Source organism: Rhinolophus sinicus, chromosome 6, assembly GCF_057876585.1.
Source record: "Rhinolophus sinicus isolate RSI-liver-muscle chromosome 6, RSI-T2T, whole genome shotgun sequence".
NCBI classification, from domain to species: Eukaryota; Metazoa; Chordata; class Mammalia; order Chiroptera; family Rhinolophidae; genus Rhinolophus; species Rhinolophus sinicus.
This window is the reverse complement of record NC_142506.1, coordinates 42,697,164-42,716,398: the sequence shown is the minus strand read 5'-3', so window position 1 is coordinate 42,716,398 and position 19,235 is coordinate 42,697,164. Positions and strand designations below refer to the sequence as shown.

Genomic DNA, 19,235 nt, shown 5'->3' with positions numbered 1-19,235 from the left:
AGAGCTCACCAGGCCAGTGCAGATTCAGGTTGGGCCATGTAGGGGAAGGCTCAACACAGGAAAGATGGCACCCACCTGCCGACTGCATGGGAGGAGGATTCTACACAGGGAAAATGGCAACTGTTCCTCCAGTCCTCACCCTGTGGCCACACAACTCAGTCTCTCCCTGTGTCTCTGACACCACCCATTTGCCAGAGCCCCAGGTGAGTGCTTGCAAGTGACTGAGTCTGTGTGTGGGTCCTTTAAGAGGACATCTGGGTTTCCTGTAGCCTTGTGTCTGACCTGGATGGTTGAAATCCCTGTTGATTTTCACAGCCAAATGTTGTGGGGGCTCCTCTTCCCAGCTCCAGTACTCTGGACTGGGGAGCCAAGTCTGGGGCTGGGGTTCATTGCTCCTCTGGGAGAAACCTCCATGGCCGAGATATCCCTCCCCATTCTCAACCACCACACAAAGGATTGGGGCTGGCTGGTTTCGTGTCTCTACCCTACCAGGCTCAATGTGGTTTCTTCTTTATATCCTTAGTTATAGGACTTCTGTTCAGTTAGACTTCAGATAGTTCTCCAGGTTGATTGTTCTAAAATTTAGTTGTAATTTTAAAGTTTTGGGAGGAGACAAGCACAGCATCTATCCACTCCACCATCTTGGATCTCCCTCTTTTTTTTTTTTTTTTTTTTAAACGTTAGTGCTTTTTTTTTAAAGATTTTATTGGGGAAGGGGAACAGGACTTTATTGGGGAACAGTGTGTACTTTGAGACTTTTTTCCAAGTCAAGTTGTTGTCCTTTCAATGTTGTGGAGGGTGCAGCTCAGCTCCAGATCCAGTTGCCATTGCTAGTTACAGGGGGTGTGACCCACCATCCCTTGCGGGAGTCAAACCAGCAACTTTGTGCTTGAGAGGATGCGCTCCAACAAACTGAGCCATCAGGGAGCTCAGTGGCAGCTCAGCTCAAAGTGCCATGTTCAATCTTTAGTTGCAGGGGGCGCTGCCCACCATCCCTTGTGGGACTCAAGGAATAAAACTGGCAACCTTGTGGTTGAGAGCCCGTGCTCCAACCAACTGAGCAGCTCAGCTCAAGGTGCTGTGTTCAATCTTAGTTGCAGGGGGTGGAGCCCACCATCCCTTGCAGGACTCGAGGAGTTGAACCAGCAACCTTGTGGTTGAGAGCCCACTGGCCCATGTGGAAATCAAATTGGCAGCCTTCAGAGTTAGGAGCATGGAGCTCCAACCGCCTGAGCCACCGGGCCAACCCTGGATCTCCCTCTTGATATTTATCATTTCAGTTCTTTACTGAAAGAAAAAGAAATGTGCATTATAAAAATCAGGGAAAAAACAACAACTAAGGATCAGTGGAGAAAGACACCTATACTCTCCTAAGGACCAGTCATTTTAAACAGGAGAAGATGAGGCTAGGGGGAGAGAGAAGTAAGCTTCAGTTTCTTCTCAAGAAGTCTTCCTCCTGGTTGATATTTTCTTCCATATCAGAAGTGATTCTATTGACTTGGTTGCACATTTGTTTTGTGTCCTCCTGAAGGCGAGCTTTGTTGATGTTGAACATCTGTCCCTACACCAGTGCCAGGCACACATCAGGGACTCCATCCACATCTGCTAAGCAAATGTGTCTGGTTCCTGCCTCAGAGACCTTGTAGTCTGGCTGGGAGAGGAGACAGCTCTGACTCCACAGGTAATTTATTTTTTTTGTTGTTTTTCTTTTTTTAAATAATGGGATGAATAAAAACAGACTATATGTCTAAGAGCAAATATATTTTTCTGAAGAATGCTATAAAGAATAAGATGAAACATGGTGTGAGGGGCAATGTCAGAGATGACAATGGTGTAAAGATGTAGTTCTGATGCTTCATGTCTGTGTGGCTTTGAGAAAGCAACTTGAAATCTCTGAGACTCAGTTTCTTCATCTACAAAGTAAGGATAATAATGTCTCCCCTTTTGCCTTTATGTATTATTCTAAGAATCAAATCCAGTAACTCGAATTATCTTGAAGTTAGGTATCTAATGACAAAAGCCAGTGGCCTTTTCTGTCTTTGTGCTACTCAACCTCTCTACATATTCAGTTGACTCTTTTCATAATGTAACACTCTCTCAGTTCTACTCCCAAGTCTTGAAAACTTTTCTTATCCATATTCTTCATTGACTTCCTCCTGACTCCTAAAGTAAATGATGCAGAATTGTCTCTTTGGGCTTTTTCTCCTGCTTCTGTCTCTCTCCCCCGCACAGGTAATTTCTGAAGTGCAGGTGTGTGCCAATGCATCCAGGAGGAGATACACAGTGTGTCCCATGAGAGGCAGTGCAGGGGTCTGGACGACTGAAGGCCAGAATTGAATTGAAGCATAAGTTGAAGCATCAGGAGGAGAGGCTCCAGGTGGGATCCCAGACCATTGATCAGAATGCCCAGATAATTTTTTCTCTACTTTTAAGTCAAGATTTCCTAATCAACTGTGTATTTTTAAAAAAATCTCTAGTAGTGATAAGGTAGGGGGCACAGTCCACAAAACCATCCTCCCTTCACACATGAATTGCAAGTTTGGGACTCCCAAGTTCACCCTTTGGTTTGATCATTCTCTAGAAGGACTCACAGAACTCATTGAAAGCTATTACACTCAAGTTTACAGTTTATAACAGCCAAGTGAAGAGGTGCTGGGGCTGAGCCAAGAAAGGTTCCAAATGTGGAGCTTCCAGTCATCCTGTCCCAGGAGAAGTTAACACTGGAGTCATGGACAGCATTAACTCCTCCCAGCAAGGACGTGTGACATTATGCATAAGACATTGCCAATGAGGGAAGTTCCCCAAGCCGTGGTGTCCAGTCTTTTTGGGGCTTCAGGTCAACTGTTCATGTGGCTGACTTCAGTCTCTAGACTTTTATCAGGTGTCAAAAGTCCTCACCATAAGTTCCAATGTTAGACATTCTGGTGTGCTCCAAGACCCCAGGTCAACAAAGACACTCATTGGGTAGGTCATTTCAAGGACTCATAGGTTACCTGATAGGGGCTGAAAGACAAACCTCCTTTTGGGAATAGTTAAAATTATTACTACACTTCTAGAGAAGTTTTCTGCTAGATGAGCTTTTGAAAACCAGTCTTTTTTTTTTTTTTTTTTTTTCCAATCTTGTTTTCTACTTGAGACAAAACAGAGTCAACTGCTCCATTAACAGCAAATGAGTTTTGAACATTGACTACTGTGCTTGGAAAATCCTGTATTAATTGTTGACATATTTTACCCTACAATGTCTTAGGCATGACTTATCTATTGGCAGAAGGTCAGGGGGTCATGCTTTCAGGTGTCAGTAGCACAGGCTGGATGGAGTTAGGGAGGGGTTATCACTCCTTGATCACACAGTGCTAAACATTAAGGTTTATCATGGCTTCTGACCAGTAATTTACTTTTATCATGGTTGCCAATTCCCAGGTTCTGAAAAGAAGGCATGATGAGGTGTGGAACCATGTCAGTAGCCTCAAAATCTGCAGTTGATTTGTCACTGTCACTCAGTTCCCTGTTACGTACGCACTTTCTCCTCTCCATGCTCAGAAAATGGGTGACTCTCAGAATCCCAAGGCTAAGTCGTCTGCCTGTGCAGAAGGTCCCATTTACCCCACTTTCAACTCCTTTCTTTCCTCAGATTCTTCCACTTTACCAAATATGGGCAAGTTACTCCTGTCTTTGATAAACATTTTTATTTCACTCAATTATGTACCAATATTCTGTTAGACTTATTTATTAGAATAAACATATGTCAAAGATTTATTTAATTCATGGTTGAGGAAACAAGCAACCTGAGAGACCTGGCTCAAAGGATTATGGGAGATATAGAAGTAGTTATGGTTACAGAAAGAATGCTGGGATAAGATGACAATATTCAATACAAGTTAGTTAATGTTCTATAATATTTCTGTTGGATAACAATTATTCATGTGTGATGTTAGCAAAATTATTTCACACCTAGTTTCTGTTAAGCCACATGCAAAATATCTTTTCTGATCACAATGGTATTAAACAAGAAATCAATAATAAAATGAAAACTGGATAATACACATATGTGGAAATTCAATAATGTTCTCAAAAAACCAATGAGTCAAAGAAAAAAATTAAAGAGAAATTTAAAAATATTTTGCAACAAATGAAAATGAAAATGAACATAACAATTTATGGGATGCAGAAAAAGCTGTGCTAAGAGGGAAATTCATAGCTGTAAACATATTTTTTTAAAAAATCTCTTGGACCAGCCTGGTGGCTCAGGCAGTTGGAGCTCTGTGCGCCTAATGCTGAAGGCTGCTGGTTCGATTCCCACATGGGCCAGTGGGCTCTCAACCACAAGGTTGCCAGTTCGACTCCTCGACTCCCACAAGGGATGGTGGGCTGTGCTCCCTCCAACTGAAATTGAACACGGCACCTTGAGCTGAGCTGCCACTGAGCTCCCAGATGGCTCAGTTGATTGGAGCGTGTTCTCTCAACCACAAGGTTGCCAGTTCAATTCCTCGAGTCCCGCAAGGGATGGTGGGCTTGCCCGCTACAACTAAGATTGAACATGGCACCTTGAGCTGAGCTGCCTCCCGGATGGCTCAGTTGTTGGTTGGAGTGCAGGCTCTCAACCACAAGGTTGCCAGTTCAATTCCTTGACTCCCGCAAGGGATGCTGGGCAGCGCCCCCTGCAACTAAAATTGAACACGGCACCTTGAGCTGAGCTGCTGCTGAGCTCCCGGATGGCTCAGTTGGTTGGAGCATGTCCTCTCAACCACAAGGTTGCCGGTTCGATTCCCACAAGGGATGGTGGACTGTGCCCCCTGCAACTAGCAACTAGCAATGGCAACTGGACCTGGAGCTGAGCTGCACCCTCCACAACTAAGACTGAAAGAACAACAACTTGAAGCTGAACGGCACCCTCCACAACTAAGGTTGAAAGGACAACAACTTGACTTGGAGAAAAAGTCCTGAAAGTGCACACTGTTCCCCAATAAAGTCCTGTTCCCCTTAAAAAAAAAAAGAGTACAATGAATAAACAATTGTACATCAACAAATTGGATAACCTAGATGATGAAATGGACAAATTCCTGGAAACACAATACCTACCAACACTAAATCACAAATAAACAGAAAATCTGAATAGACCTATAACTAGAGAAGAGATTGAATCAGTAATCAAAAATCTCTGTACAAAGAAAAGCCCTGGACCTGATGTCTTTAGTGGTGAATGTGACCAAACAGTTTTTTTGTTTTTGTTTTTCTTTTTAAATAAAAGGCATTTATTTGAGCAAAAAGGAGCTGCAGCCCAGGAGACAGAGATTCAGACAGCAATCTAAATTGCATTCTCTACCAAACATTTAAAGAACTAAAACCAGCTCTTTTTAAACTTTTCCAAAATATTGAAGAGGAAGGAATCCTTCCTAACTCAGTCTATGAAGCCAGCATTACTCTGCTACCAAAGCCAGAAAAGACACTGAAGAAAAGAAAACTACACACATTTACTTATATTATGCAAAAATCTCGAACAAAACACTAGCAAACCTAATTCAACAGCATCTAAAAAGATTATATAGCATGCCTAAATGGGACTTATTCTCAGTATGCAAAGATGGTTCAACATATAAAAATCAATGTAATATAGGAACAGAATGAAGAAAGCACACCATATGATCATCTTAATTGATTCAGAAAAAGAAAATTTGACAAAATTCAACACCCATTTGTTATAAAACCACTTAAGAAACTAGGAATGGAAGGAAACTTGCTCAACATAATAAAGGCCACATGTGAAAACACACAGCTAACATATTTAATGGTGAAAGATTTTCTGCTAAGATCAGGAACAAGACAAGGATGCCCACTTTTGCCATTTCTACTCAGCATAGTGTTGAAAATTCTAACCAGAGCAATTAAACAAGAAAAATAAATAAAATACATCTAAATTAGGAAGGAATAAATAAAATTATTTCTGTTCACAGACGGCATGATCTTACATTTAGAAAACCCTAAAGATTACACACCCACAAACACTTGTCTAATAAATTCAGCAAAGTTGCAGGATGCAATATCAATATACAAAAATCAGTTGCATTTCTACACAATAACAATGAATAATCTGAAAAAGAAATTAAGAAAACAATTCCATTTACAATAGCATCTAAAAGAATAAAACACAGTCTGAGCTGATCAAAATGGCAGCATGAGGTGAGCCTCTGTAAAGCTCCCCTGGAATTTACAACTAATCGAACAACAATAACTCCACAAAGGACTCCCTGCACAACAGACAGGCAAGATGAAGAGGCCCACTACTAAATTCACCTCAAGGTGGGCAAATTGCACGAACGGGGGAGGTGGGAAGGGAGAAGTGCGAAGACAGAGCCGCGCAGGCGCAGGACGCAGACCTAGCTCAGTGCTCCAACCTCGCTGCATCCCAGAACTACCACAGCTGCGGGAGAGGGAAGAACTCGGACTGCTAGGGCTCCGCTTATGGCCCACAGGGCTGAGGGGGCAGCATATAACACGGTTGAACCCAACGCTCACAGCAGAGACCTTGGAGAAAAGACAGGGAAGAAGGCTGAAAACGGTGGTTTAAGCCCTCACTGCCGAGCAGAGAACAGAAGCCTTAGGCACTGAGACTAGCCGCCCCTTCCCTACCCTTCCAAAGCTCGCCCAGCCCCACCTGCCCAGTGCTAGAAGCGGTACAGTAGCAGTGTCAGATCAAAATAACAGAATATTTGCTGTTCTGAGAACTGTGGCCAGCAGACACAGATTCGCAGCCCAACTAGTTCCGGCAAAGGGGACGGAGCTGTGGAAGCAGGACCAGCTGTGGTGGTGGTTGCCACCATTGCTCTGGGCCACCTCTCACAACTCACCCCGCCCCTGGCCCCACCTATCTGGGCGGATCCCTGCAAGAGTAAACAGAACTGCTGAAACATACGGGCTCTGAATTTGGTGCAGGAAGAGCTTTGGAACTTCAAAGCTCTCCGCATACCCACACAGACACTGCGCCCTGTGACCCAGGCGAACTATTAACAGAGGAGAAGCCCCTCTCCCAGGGAATCCCCCCATTGTGTGAGAAGCTGGAATAGTGCAGAGAAAACATAGCACTACCTTGTGAGAGAGGAAAAAAAGGCTGCAGTCGGAGAGAAAATAAAACATTCTACCAACAAGTACTGGAAAACAAAAGAAAGACCTCTTCTTATCAACCTGTTGCAGAAGCCACTCCTGTAGATGTCTAGGAAGAGAAATAATAAATCAGTCATTGCCATGAATAACCAAGGCAACAAGACAACTCAGAAAGAAAGTGAAAAGTCTCCAGAAAAGGCACTTAAAGATATGGAAATATGTGACTTAAATGACAGAGAATTCAAGATTGCCGTTCTGAAAAACCTCAACAAGATGCAAGAAAACACAGAAAGGCAGTTTAATGAACTCAGAAACACAATGAAAGAACAACATGAGCGTTTTACGAAAGAGATTGAAATTTTAAAAAAGAACCAAATAGAATTTCTGGAGACTAAGAACTCAATAGAAGAAATCAAGAATGAAATAACCAGCTTAGGTAGTAGAGTTGACCAGATGGAGGAAAGAATCAGTGACATCGAAGATAGAAACCTGGAAATGACACACATGGAAGAAGAAAGAGACTTGAGACTTAAAAGAAATGAAAGAACTCTACAAGAACTTTCTGACTCCATCAGAAAGAGCAATATAAGAATAATGGGCATACCAGATGGAGAAGAAAGAGAGAAAGGAACAGAGAATATATTCAAACAAATTGTTGATGAGAACTTCCCAAACTTGTGGACAGAACTGGATCCTCGAATCCAAGAAGCAAATAGAACACCTAATTACCTCAATCCCAACAGGCCTTCTCCAAGGCACATTGTATTGAAGCTGTCTAAAATCAACAAAGACAAAGAAAGAATCCTCAAGGCAGGCAGAGAAAAGAAGACTGTAACTTACAAAGGAAAGCCCATTAGATTATCATCAGATTTTTCAGCAGAAACTCTACAAGCCAGGAGGGAGTGGAACCAACAATTCAAACTATTGAAAGAGAGAAATTATGAGCCAAGAATAATATATCCAGCAAAGATATCCTTTAGATATGAAGGAGGAATAAAGACCTTTCCAGACATACAGAAGCTGAGGGAATTTTCTAATACATGACCTGCACTACAAGAAATACTAAAGGAGCCTATTTGATAACCATCAACAGGGACAATTTGTGGCAACCGAAACATAAAAAGGGGGAGAGTAAAGGCCTGAACCGGAATATGGGAATGGAGAAAGTAAACGTGCTGAAGAAAATGGAATACTCTAAATATCAAACTTTCTTTTACATAAACTTAAGGGTAACCACTCAAAAAAAAAATCCATAACTGAAATATATACGGTAATAAAAGAAGAAACAGAGGGAAACATCATAGAATACCACCACACAGAAATAATAGACAACAACAAAAAGGCAAAGAAACAATGGAGACACAGCCTTACCAGAAAACTAAAGATAGAATGACAGGAAATCCTCACATATCAATAATCACCCTAAATGTAAATGGACTGAACTCACTAATAAAAAGGCACAGAGTAGCAGATTGGACAAAAAAAAACTAAACCCAACCGTATGCTGTCTCCAAGAGACACATCTCAGCTACAAGGACAAGCATAAACTCAAAGTGAAAGGGTGGAAATTGACACTCCAAGCAAATGGTACCCAGAGAAAATCAGGTGTAGCCATAATGATATCAGATGAAACAGACTTCAGGGTGAAAAAAATAACAAGAGACAAAGATGGACATTTCATAATGGTAAAAGGGACTATACAGCAAGAAGACATAACAGTCATCAACATTTATGCCCCCAATCAGGGAGCACCAAAATACACCAAGCAACTACTAACAGAACTAAAGGGAGAAATTGACCAAAACACAATTATACTAGGGGACTTAAATACATCATTGACAGCTATGGATAGATCATCCAAACAGAAAATAAATAACAAAATAGCAGCCCTAAATGACACATTAGATGAAATGGACATAATTGACATACATAGAGTACTTCATCCTAAAACATCAGACTATACATTCTTTTTTGGGTTTAAAAAGCATTTTATGAATTTGACTCCAAAGGCAATGGAAGTAAAAGCTAAAATAAATGAATGGGACTATATGAAACTTAAAAGCTTCTGCACAGCAAAGGAAACCATCGACAAAATAAAGAGGCAACCAACTGAATGGGAGATTTTTGCAAACAGTGTCTCTAATAAGGGGCTAATACCCAAAATATACAAGGAACTCATGAAACTCAACAACAAAAAAACAAGCAACCCAATTGAAAAATGGACAGAGGACTTGAATAGACATTTCTCCAAAGAGGATGTACAAATGGCAAATAGACATATGAAAAAATGCTCAACATCACTAATCATCAGAGAAATGCAATAAAAACCACAATGAGATATCACCTCACCCCAGTCAGAATGGCTATCATCAACAAGACAAATAGTAACAAGTGTTGGAGAGGCTGTGGAGAAAAAGGAACCCTCATACACTGTTGGTGGGAATGCAGACTGGTGCAGCCGTTATGGAAGGCAGTGTGGAGGTTCCTCAAAAAATTACGAATAGAATTACCATATGACCCAGCAATCCCTCTCCTGGGTAGCTACCCAAAATATCTGAAAACATTTATCCATAAAGACATGTGTGCTCCAATGTTCATTGCAGCTTTATTTACGGTGGCCAAGACATGGAAACAACCAAAATGTCCTTCGATAGATGAATGGATAAAGAAGTTGTGGTATATATACACAATGGACTACTACTATTCGGCGGTAAGAAAAGGTGATATAGGAACATTTGTGACAACATGGATGGATCTTGAGAGTATGATGCTAAGCGAAATAAGTCAGACAGGAAAAGCAGAGAACCATATGATTTCACTGATATGTGGTATATAAAGAAAAAACAACAAGAGAACAAGACAAACAAATGAGAAACAAAAACTTATAGACACAGACAATAGTTCAGTGGTTACTAGAGGGTAAGGGGGGTGGGGGGTGGGCGATGAGGGTAAGGGGGGTCAAATAAATGATGATGGAAGGAGAACTGACTCTGGGTGGTGAACACACAATGGGATTTATAGATGATGTAATACAGAATTGTACACCTGAAATCTGTGTAATTTTACTAACAGTTGTCACCCCAATAAATTAAAAAAAAAAAGAATAAAATACTTAGGAAAAAACTTAACCAAGGATGCAAAAGACTTGCACACTGAAAATTATAATATATTGCTGAAAGAAATTAAAGAAGATACAAATAAATGGAAAGACATCCCTGGTTCACAAATTAGAAATACTTAATATTTTTAATATGTCCATACCCAAAGTTATCTGCAGATTCAATGCAATCTTTATCAAAATCCCAGTGACTTTTTTTTTGTATTAGGTTGGTGCAAAAGTAATTGTAGTTTAAAGGGTTAAAAATAATTGCAAAAACCGGAATTACTTTTGCACCAACCTAATAGAAAAAAAACACACCTCATCTTAAAATTTATATGGAATATCAAGGGACACTGAATAGACCAAGCCATCTGACAAAAAAGAACAAAGTTGGAGGGTTCACAATTCCTGACTGCAAAACTTACCGTAAAAGTATAGTAACCAAAAGAGTGTGGTTCTGGCATAAAGACAATTTATAGCAGTATTATTCACAACAGCCAGAAGGTGATAATTAATCAAATGTCCATTGATAGAAATCTGGATACACAAAATATGGTCCATCCATACAATGGAGTATCACTGAGACTTAAAAAGGAAGGAGATTCTGACGTGTGCTGCAACGTGGATGGAATTTGAAGGCATTAAGCTAAGTGCTATACACCAGTCACAAAAAGACAAATACAGTATGAGTTACAGTTATATGAGTTACCTAGAGTCGTCAGCTTCAGAGAGACAGAAAGCAGGTGATGGGTGCCCAGGGCTGGGGGTGTGGTGTTTAGTTTGGAAGTAAAGTTGTGGATGTGAGTGGAGATGACGGGTGAATGCACCTAATGTCTCTGAATTTTACTTAAATGGTAAATTTCAGGTTATGTATATTCTACCACCATGAAAATCATTTACATTTTCCCAAGTTAAAACCAATTCTTAGAGGATTTAAAATTTTCGAATCAATAATCAAGCAAAGATACATACTGTAGAGCAGGGTTTCCCAACCTCACACTCCTGACATTTGGGGCCAGGTACTTGTTTGCTGCGGGCACCGCCCATGCATTGTAGGGTGGTTAGCAGCCCTTTCCCCACTAGATGCCACTGGCATTCCCCTCCCCAGGTGTGACAACCAAAAAATATCTCCAGACATTGCCATATGTACCCTGGGACTCCAAATCTCTGAGGGTTGAGATCCACTAATGAGAGTTCTGGAAATTGTGACCGGATCCCTGATGCTGACAGCTGTCTAAGCAGCAGCAGCTTGGAAGTCTATCACCAGGAATTAATTCCCCAAAGTGTCAGGAGTTAGAAGACTCTAGTACAGTCCTTTGCAGCAACGCCCTGAGACCACCATTCTCTGTTGTGACCATCTCTGGAGTCTATAGCTTAGAGCAGAGCTAGTCCAGACCTCTGGGCTCCTTTATGGTGGGCGTGAAATACTTTCTTAATTGACTTGAGTTCATAAATAGACAGACAAACAACAAACAAGACTATTAACCCAATTCTCTTTCATCTCGCAGAGAACAGATCCCCAACTCCTTCTGTCTCACAAATGGCTAGACCATAAAGCCAATGCCTGGTCATTGCTCCCACAAACGGGGAGATCAGGTATTGGCTAGGTTGCAAATCAGAACCAGAAACAAACTTGTCTAAAGATCAGAAACAGGAAGAAACATTGTGGGGCAGGGTGGAGGGCAGAGAAACAGAGAGTGAAAGGCGGGAAATTCTGTTACCACTTGGGATTCTCTCTAGGGGCCAAAAAATGTTTCTGAACTTAACTGGTGCAGGAGGGCACTTTTGGACGCAAAGATGTTTAATTGGTTCTGAAAGTTGGGTCCACTTGGACCCAATATATGAAGGCCCTGAGTCCTGCCCATTTCCTTCTCTCTACACGGCAGGACGCGCAAGAAGCCCCGAGTCCCTTAGTTTCCTCCCCCAGCACAGTACTGGGCACACAGTGATGCCCCAGACTTGAAATCCACTGGAGTTTAGCAGCTGTGTCCAGGCTTTGGACGGAGGGTCCCTGGCATTGCCAGCCTGTCTTCACTCCATACAAAAATATCCACTGTAAAAAAATTCCCAAATCACTTCTTTTGTTTACTAACAATATTTCAAAGCTAAGTATCCAAGGGCTGACACATCAATCAAACTGCAGTAAGGAGCTCCTGCTGGTGGACCAGCTCGCAGGGGGAGGGAAGGGCTGCCTGCCAGGCAAGCGGGACCAGCCCTCTGTGCCCCAACTTCGTGAGACAACTTATTGTGTCAACATAGAAACACAAATTATTCATTTTTATTTTACCCATCTACTTGTGGTGTGTTATACCCATCCTCAACTAAAAAAGGATTTAAGTCATTTCATATTGATTTTCAATTAAGATGTTTAATATATCTTGCTTTCCTATGTGAGATCTGTGTAGGTTTATATTATATAGTCTTGTAAGTCTCATTGAATTAAAAATGTTCATATTTTCCGTCAATTCTGGAAATTACTAACAGTTTTCAAATAGTTAAAAAGGGATTTAAGTAAACTTCCAAAATGCACATAACACAAGCAGATAAACTAGGGTGAAGGAAACCAGAGGAAGAAAAAGACAAGAGGACACACTAGCACAAAGCGTGCTCGGCGAGTGCACAGAGCTCTGGACTTACCCTGGAGCAAAGCAAAGAGAAGACAGAATGTTCAGCATCCAAAAAGTAAAAAGAGAAGTCAATTTGTCAATAAAAGGCAGACAAATTTCTCCTACGGGTTTTCACAGGGGATAATGTGTGACGTTGGGGACATGTTGCTGCTCCTGCCTTGCATAGGTTTAGTAGCGAGTTTTGCCCCGCTGCTCTGCTCCTCATAGAGGCCTCTGTGTGGCCAAGGACCCCCCCAAGTGCCCTTCAGAAACCTCTGCAGGGGGGCAGAGCCATGCTCTCAAAGCACACTGCTCTCTACCACCTAGGCTGGGATGCAAGGACACCTAGAATTTGGAACACCCAGAGCGACGGAGTGAGAGCACAGACATTAGTCAACCCTCTGTGGAAGACCTTTTCTTGCTCTGCAGCCTAGCAGACTTGGGGGCTCTATTCTCTAGGGGGAAAACCTGGAGTGTGGATATTCTATGCTGCTTAACTAAGTGGACAGTAGAATGTCCATCTGCTCATGAAAATGATGAAGTCTCCGAAAAAGAAGGATATCCTGAGCTGCACGATGGTGGGCTGATGGAGTATATAAAGATAGGGCCACAAATTTCTTCAGAAACACACAAATGTGCACCCAGGCCTCAGCACCCTACAGCTCTGGGCGAGACAGCGGGAGCTGCGGTCTGGGCTCTCGTCCAAAGCAGGCGTGACCAATGCAGCCAGATGACACCGCACACAGGATCCATGACAGGCTACCATGGTGATCACAGCTTTTCTGGGTTTGATGGCTTATTATCTAAGCAGTCATGATAATTGGGCATATTTTTGCTTCTAACAAAGATGGGACCAAATGGGAACATCAGAGAAGGGTGATTGTTCTGGAGGGAGACAGAGGCACTGTGCTAGAGAAGGGGGGAAGGAGAGAGAGAGAGAGAGAGAGAGAGAGAGAGAGAGAGAGAGAGAGAGAGAGAGAGAGAGAGAGAGAGAGAGAGAGGAGAGAGAGAGAGAGGAGAGAGACAGACAGAGAGAGAGAGACTGCTAGGAATTGAGGGCAGGGGAGAAGGGAGGGAGAAGGAGAGGGGGAGAGCTTGTTGGGCTGTTCAGGAAAGGTACTGGCAGGGAAAAGGTGGCAGTGCTGGAGCAAGGCAGAGAAACCAGCGGTTGCTATGGTCTGCATGTCTGTGTCTCCCCAAATCCTTATGCTGAAGCCTACTCCCTAAGGTGACTGTATTAGGAGGTGGGCCTTTGGGAGGTGATTAGGTCATGAGGAAGGAGCCCTCACAAACGGGGCTAGTGTCCTTCTGAAAGAGGCCCCAGAGAGCTCCCTCCCCGTTTCCCACGCTGTGAGGACACAGTGAGAGAGGGCACCGTCTGTGAGTGGGGAGGCCGACCCTCACCAGGACTCGCTTTGGGCTCAGCCTCCAGCCTGCAGACTGTTTAGAAGCCACTCAGTCTATGGCACTTCATTACAGCAGCTGGAATGGACTAAGACAGGGTCTTTACCTGAAAGCCAGTCCCAGGACTGAATACCCACTCGGAGAGGAGCTCACCTGGTGGCCAAGGTCAGGCTCTGTGAGAGGGTCCACTGCCTCTTCTCAGCGGGTGAGGGACTTAGCGGGGCTTTCCTTGTGGGATACTAGCAGCCACAATGCAGATCGGGGTCTGAGCACTTGGCTTCTGCTGCAGGCAGCATTCACGGCTGGTGTTCCCTGCTCGGTGACCCTCTTCCCGTTAACGAGGCCCCAAACCACCTCGTTGGGGTATGTCCCCAGGCTTCTTGGTAGAAAGTCAAGCTAAATACTTTACTGTTTTCAATGCATAGTCTGGGTTTTTCCTGTTGCTGGCGTGGCCTTGAGAAGTTTGGTTATGCCTACCAGAAATAATCCAGTAAACCCAATGCTTTGTCTAGATCTGGTTCATATAAAAGGGACTAGCCACATGATTTCTACACGATAGTTCCTGGCTCCGTCCCTTATAGACAAGAAGGGAAAGAGGGCAGTTAACCAGTACTGAGCCGTACCTGCGGGTTTTCTCTGCTCCCACCAGCATGTGGATGAGCCTGTAGCTCTGACAGCTCCCCCCCCAGGACACAGTGGCTGGTCAGCACAACCACGTGATAAGGGATGGGGCGGACACACAAGAGCCTGCCCGACAGACGCGGCTATGACGGTGAGTGGGCACCTAGTCCCAGGGATGACTAAACATGTCCCCCCGGGGCTGGGAGAGTGAAAATGCCATTAAGATAAATTGGAAATGCTGGAGAAGGGACTGGCGGGGGGTGGGGTTGGCGGGAGCAAGATGGTAGATGTGAACACAGGATGAGGTGATGGCAAGCGAAGCATAAGGAAACAATGGCCAGCAAGCTGGCAGGTGGTCTGGCCTGCAGAGAGTGGGGGACTTGGAAGCACTAATGCCACACTTCACAGACCACTGCTTGTGACCCCTGTGCAGAGATGGTGAGAGGAGAGAGGTAAGCAAAGGCTGGGGAATCCTTAGTTTAGAAAGGAGGAGGAGAAGAAAGCTGCCAAGGGAGCTGGGGAGCCCATCAGATGGGAGGAAAGAGTCAGCACAGCCAGTGGAGGAAAACGCGAAACTGCACATCAGCGGAATCAACTGCTAATTTTAGGAGAAAAGACGCATATTGAAAAGTTGCTTGGGTGGCTTCCAGAATCTCTGGAAGGGCTGAAAAGGCAGGTGCAGAGCTCTGAGAGGACGAGACCCGTGGAGGCTGCCACTCCCCAGGGCCTGGGACACTGCTGTGCGGCCTTGAAACCACTGGCTGGATGGCAGCGCTTCTCCAGGCACAGCAGCCACGGCTGCTCCAGGAGCTCAATCTGGTCCTCCCTTCATGCACCAGTGACCCTCGTTCTGAGTCTGGGGCCACGAGGTCTGCTTGGCAGAGCTTAGGCTTCATGACCACACTCTATTTGCAAGGGAGGCTGGGAAAAATACATAGCATTTTTAGCTTCTACACTGGGAGGCAGATTTATGGAAAGTGGATGGTGAAGATGGGACTTCTGAGCACGTTTGTATTTGGAGAAAGAGAGGGAGAGATGCCAGCACAGTCCAGACACACCTGGGAAGGAGGTGCCCATGGAGGAGGCACCGTGTGGGAGGCTCAGGGCACGAGGAGCAGAGCACATGGCATCTGGAAGGGAGGGAGGGAGAAGTGTCCTTGGGAGACAGCCTCCTTGGCTCTGAAGGGCAAGGTTATTAGCAGAGGCTGGCATGGCCCTGATGCTGTGATAGTAACAGCATCCTCTGGGAGGAAGGCTGTTGAACCGCACACCCCGAGTGGACGATAGCCGGAGGCCCTCTCCTCTGCTGAGGCTGCCATCCCATTGCCTCCAGGCTGTCGCTAACAGGTTTTCTTGTCGAGTCTGGATGCCAATGTAGCAAAAACCTCAAAACACTAGTTTTCTATGATCTTTCAGAAGTCCAGCATCATACCTTCCTTCCTGCTGGCTCCACAATCTCCCTCATGGAGAGGGTCTCCCAGGGATCCCAGAGGACAGGGCCCTGCTGTTTGGCCTCTGGGGGTCCCCTTGGTGCCTGTGCATTTTCCACCCTCACCATTTCTTCTATGAGCTCCTTGGGCCACTCCGAAAATGTCCTTCTTGCTTAGAAATTAGTTCCAAGTCCGTAACTGCCACAATCATAGCTTGTCATCTCGGCTCATTGGTCCCGATTCCACCTGCAGAACAAATGGACACCGTCACTCATGGGGACAATCCTTGAGTGCCACACGGACAGAGGATTCTTCAGAGAAGGCTCGCCACCCCTGCCACAGAACGCGGTTCTCCAGACATGGCTTACGACTGTATTCGGTTTCTTAACACTTGTACCTCACTTATGATCAACTACAACCCAGAGGGTTTTTTTCATCCCACAAGTGCTGTCAAATGAGGTCTTCCTCACTGTGTTCCTCGTATTATCACAAATGTATAGATGGGCATATGTTATTCCATCTGTCGACTGCCCCTTTTCCCCCGAGGTCACTCCTTCGTGTTTCCTGTGCTGCTCAGGGGCTGTCAGTTTCAGCCTCCCACCCTCTCCCATCTACAGGGGTGGGAAGTGACCCAAGCGTGAGCAGTCACATCACCTCCTACCCCAGACCGCAAATAAGCATGTATCTGAAGAATCTTTCTCTATAATTGGAATACCAAGAAGTTTTCCCTTGCTGGTGGTCCTCAGCTAAAACAACATAAGCTTGGTGGCTACAACTGGCATTTTCTCCAGCTGTGCGGAGAAAGTCCACTTGCAGCGGGAGAAGCAGAGGCTGGCCCCTAGGAGGAAGGCAGAGCTCAAAGACAGAAAGAAGAAATGAGTCCCAAGGACATTAATTGGGTCCCTGGGTCTAGCTCTGTCACAGCCAATAAATGTCCTTTCTGTTTGAGTTACTTGAATTGGGTCTCTGGCAGGCACTTCCAAGTGGATGAGCCCCGACTAATAATAGCACTTTAAAAAATTAGAATGAAAGTAACACAATTGTGCCAAATAGGGGAAAGTAAAACCAACAAATCATTCCTAGCCCTATTTTTCAGTTATACAAAGATGGTATCACACCTTATATACAGAGGGTGCCAAAAACATGTATATACATTTTAAGAAAGGAAAACTGTATTAAAATCATAATATTCAATATATATCAATAACAAAAGGTGAATACAAGTCACTTTTGACTTCTGCAATTACAAGAGGTGCTCAAAGTGGTTCCCATCATCATCCAGATACTTCCAGTTATGGCAAACTACTGCTTGAGCAACGTTGACCAAAGTGACACCTTTCCTAAAATGTGTGTACATATTTTGGGTGCCCTCTGTACTTTTTGTGTGTGGTTGTGCGATTGTAAAACACCGTCATGTAACCCTCCACCCAGCACACATATGCCTTTACAACACCATGCAGAGGTGCTTTATTTCTTTCTCACTGAGTCTGGGCCAGCCTTGTGACTTATCTGAGTGTTACAACACAGCAGGAGAGACGTCCATGACCATCAGAGGCCTTCCGCTTCAGTCATTACCCTCTCAGTAGAGAGGGCCACGTGGAGACACCAGACTAGCTTCCTAGAGGATGAGGCCACAGGGAGGAGACCACAACAGCCCAGCCCACAACCAGCCCACTGCCAGACATGCAGGTAGGCCATCTTGAACCTTGCAGCCCAGCTCTCCTTCTGGCTGAATGTAACTGTATAAGCGAGTTCTACTAGCAGAGGTACTGCCTGGCTAACCCACAGAATCATGAGAAATAATAAGTTTTAGTTATTTTAAACTACTAAGCTTTGGGGTGGTTAATTATGCAGCCAAAGGTAACTGACACCAACTGTGTTCTGCATTTTCCACATAACTGCAATTAATAACCCCACACTGTTAATACATTAAGGTTCTTTTGGTTGCAACCATCAGAAACCAACGCTGGCCAGCTTAAAGAAAAGGGAAATCCCGCAGGGGTGGGTGGGAAGATACCTCAAGAAACAGAAAGAAAAGTTGGGGAGGAGGGAAGTCAGGGCCACTGTAACAATAACAGCTGAGGGGTCACCGAGTGTCTCTCCAGCAAACTGCTGTTAACAATCCAGTGCCAACAGCTTCTGAACCGTGTGGCCGGTCCCACCGGGCAGTGTCGACCTCTGGATCATTTGCCTGCGATGGAGGTGGGGAGAGGACACAGAGACAATAAAGATGAAGCTGTGGAAGTCCCAGTGTGGGAGCTGGACCAGGTCACTCACCGACGGCTTAGGCTTTTAAACTGCTGAACATGTCCTGATTTTTCAAAACTTCGTTTCCTTCAAATCTCTTTGTAACTAATGTATCAAGGCTCGTTTTACAAATGAAGAACCTGTGTGAGGCCACTTTTGAAAATGTAACAAATGGGCAACATTGTATACTCCCGCACAACGCTAATGGCAAGGTTTCACGTGTAAGTGGCTCTCTGAGAGGGTGGTGTGGAAATAGTTGGAAAATGTTTGGGGTGTAGACAAGATAGGAGCCACAGTAACAGCCAGCTATTGTGAACACAGAGAGGATGGAAGCAAGAAGAGCCAGTGCGTGCACTGGGGTTGTTTCTGGGAAACGCGACCAAGTGCAGGTGTCAGGAAGGGAACAGTGTCGCTGGCTAGGGGGCTGCATGGTTTAACGACCGGGGAGCAACTCCAGACCCTAAGTGACGCCTCCTGCAGTGGTGGGTACCTGGGGCAGCGCCTACTGGGATGCGGGGGCCGGGGACCTGGGCCTGCCCGCCGCCAGCATCCCCGCGCCCGGTGCTCTGCACTGAAGCAGCCGCCCCCACGGAGTCCCGGCCGGGAGCGCGCAGGGGAGGCGTGTGCTCCGGGGACTGAGGCGGCTCCTTCGCCTGCCGGCTGTCGCAGGAACGAGGGCAGCCGCGCTGTTGGCGACATCTTGCTCAGAAGGAAAGAGCGGGGAACAGC

General features: G+C 44.8%; 1 long non-coding RNA gene across 1 annotated transcript in view; it reads right to left on the bottom strand.

Moving 5' to 3' along the window:
* Window positions 1-5,760: 5,760 nt before the first annotated feature.
* The window catches only part of LOC141567823 (uncharacterized), a 13,789-nt gene continuing 314 nt past the window's right edge, over window positions 5,761-19,235 (bottom strand). The window contains exon 2 of the long non-coding RNA XR_012490674.2: window positions 5,761-16,505. This is a non-coding gene — a long non-coding RNA (uncharacterized LOC141567823). The remainder of the gene's footprint in view (window positions 16,506-19,235) is intronic.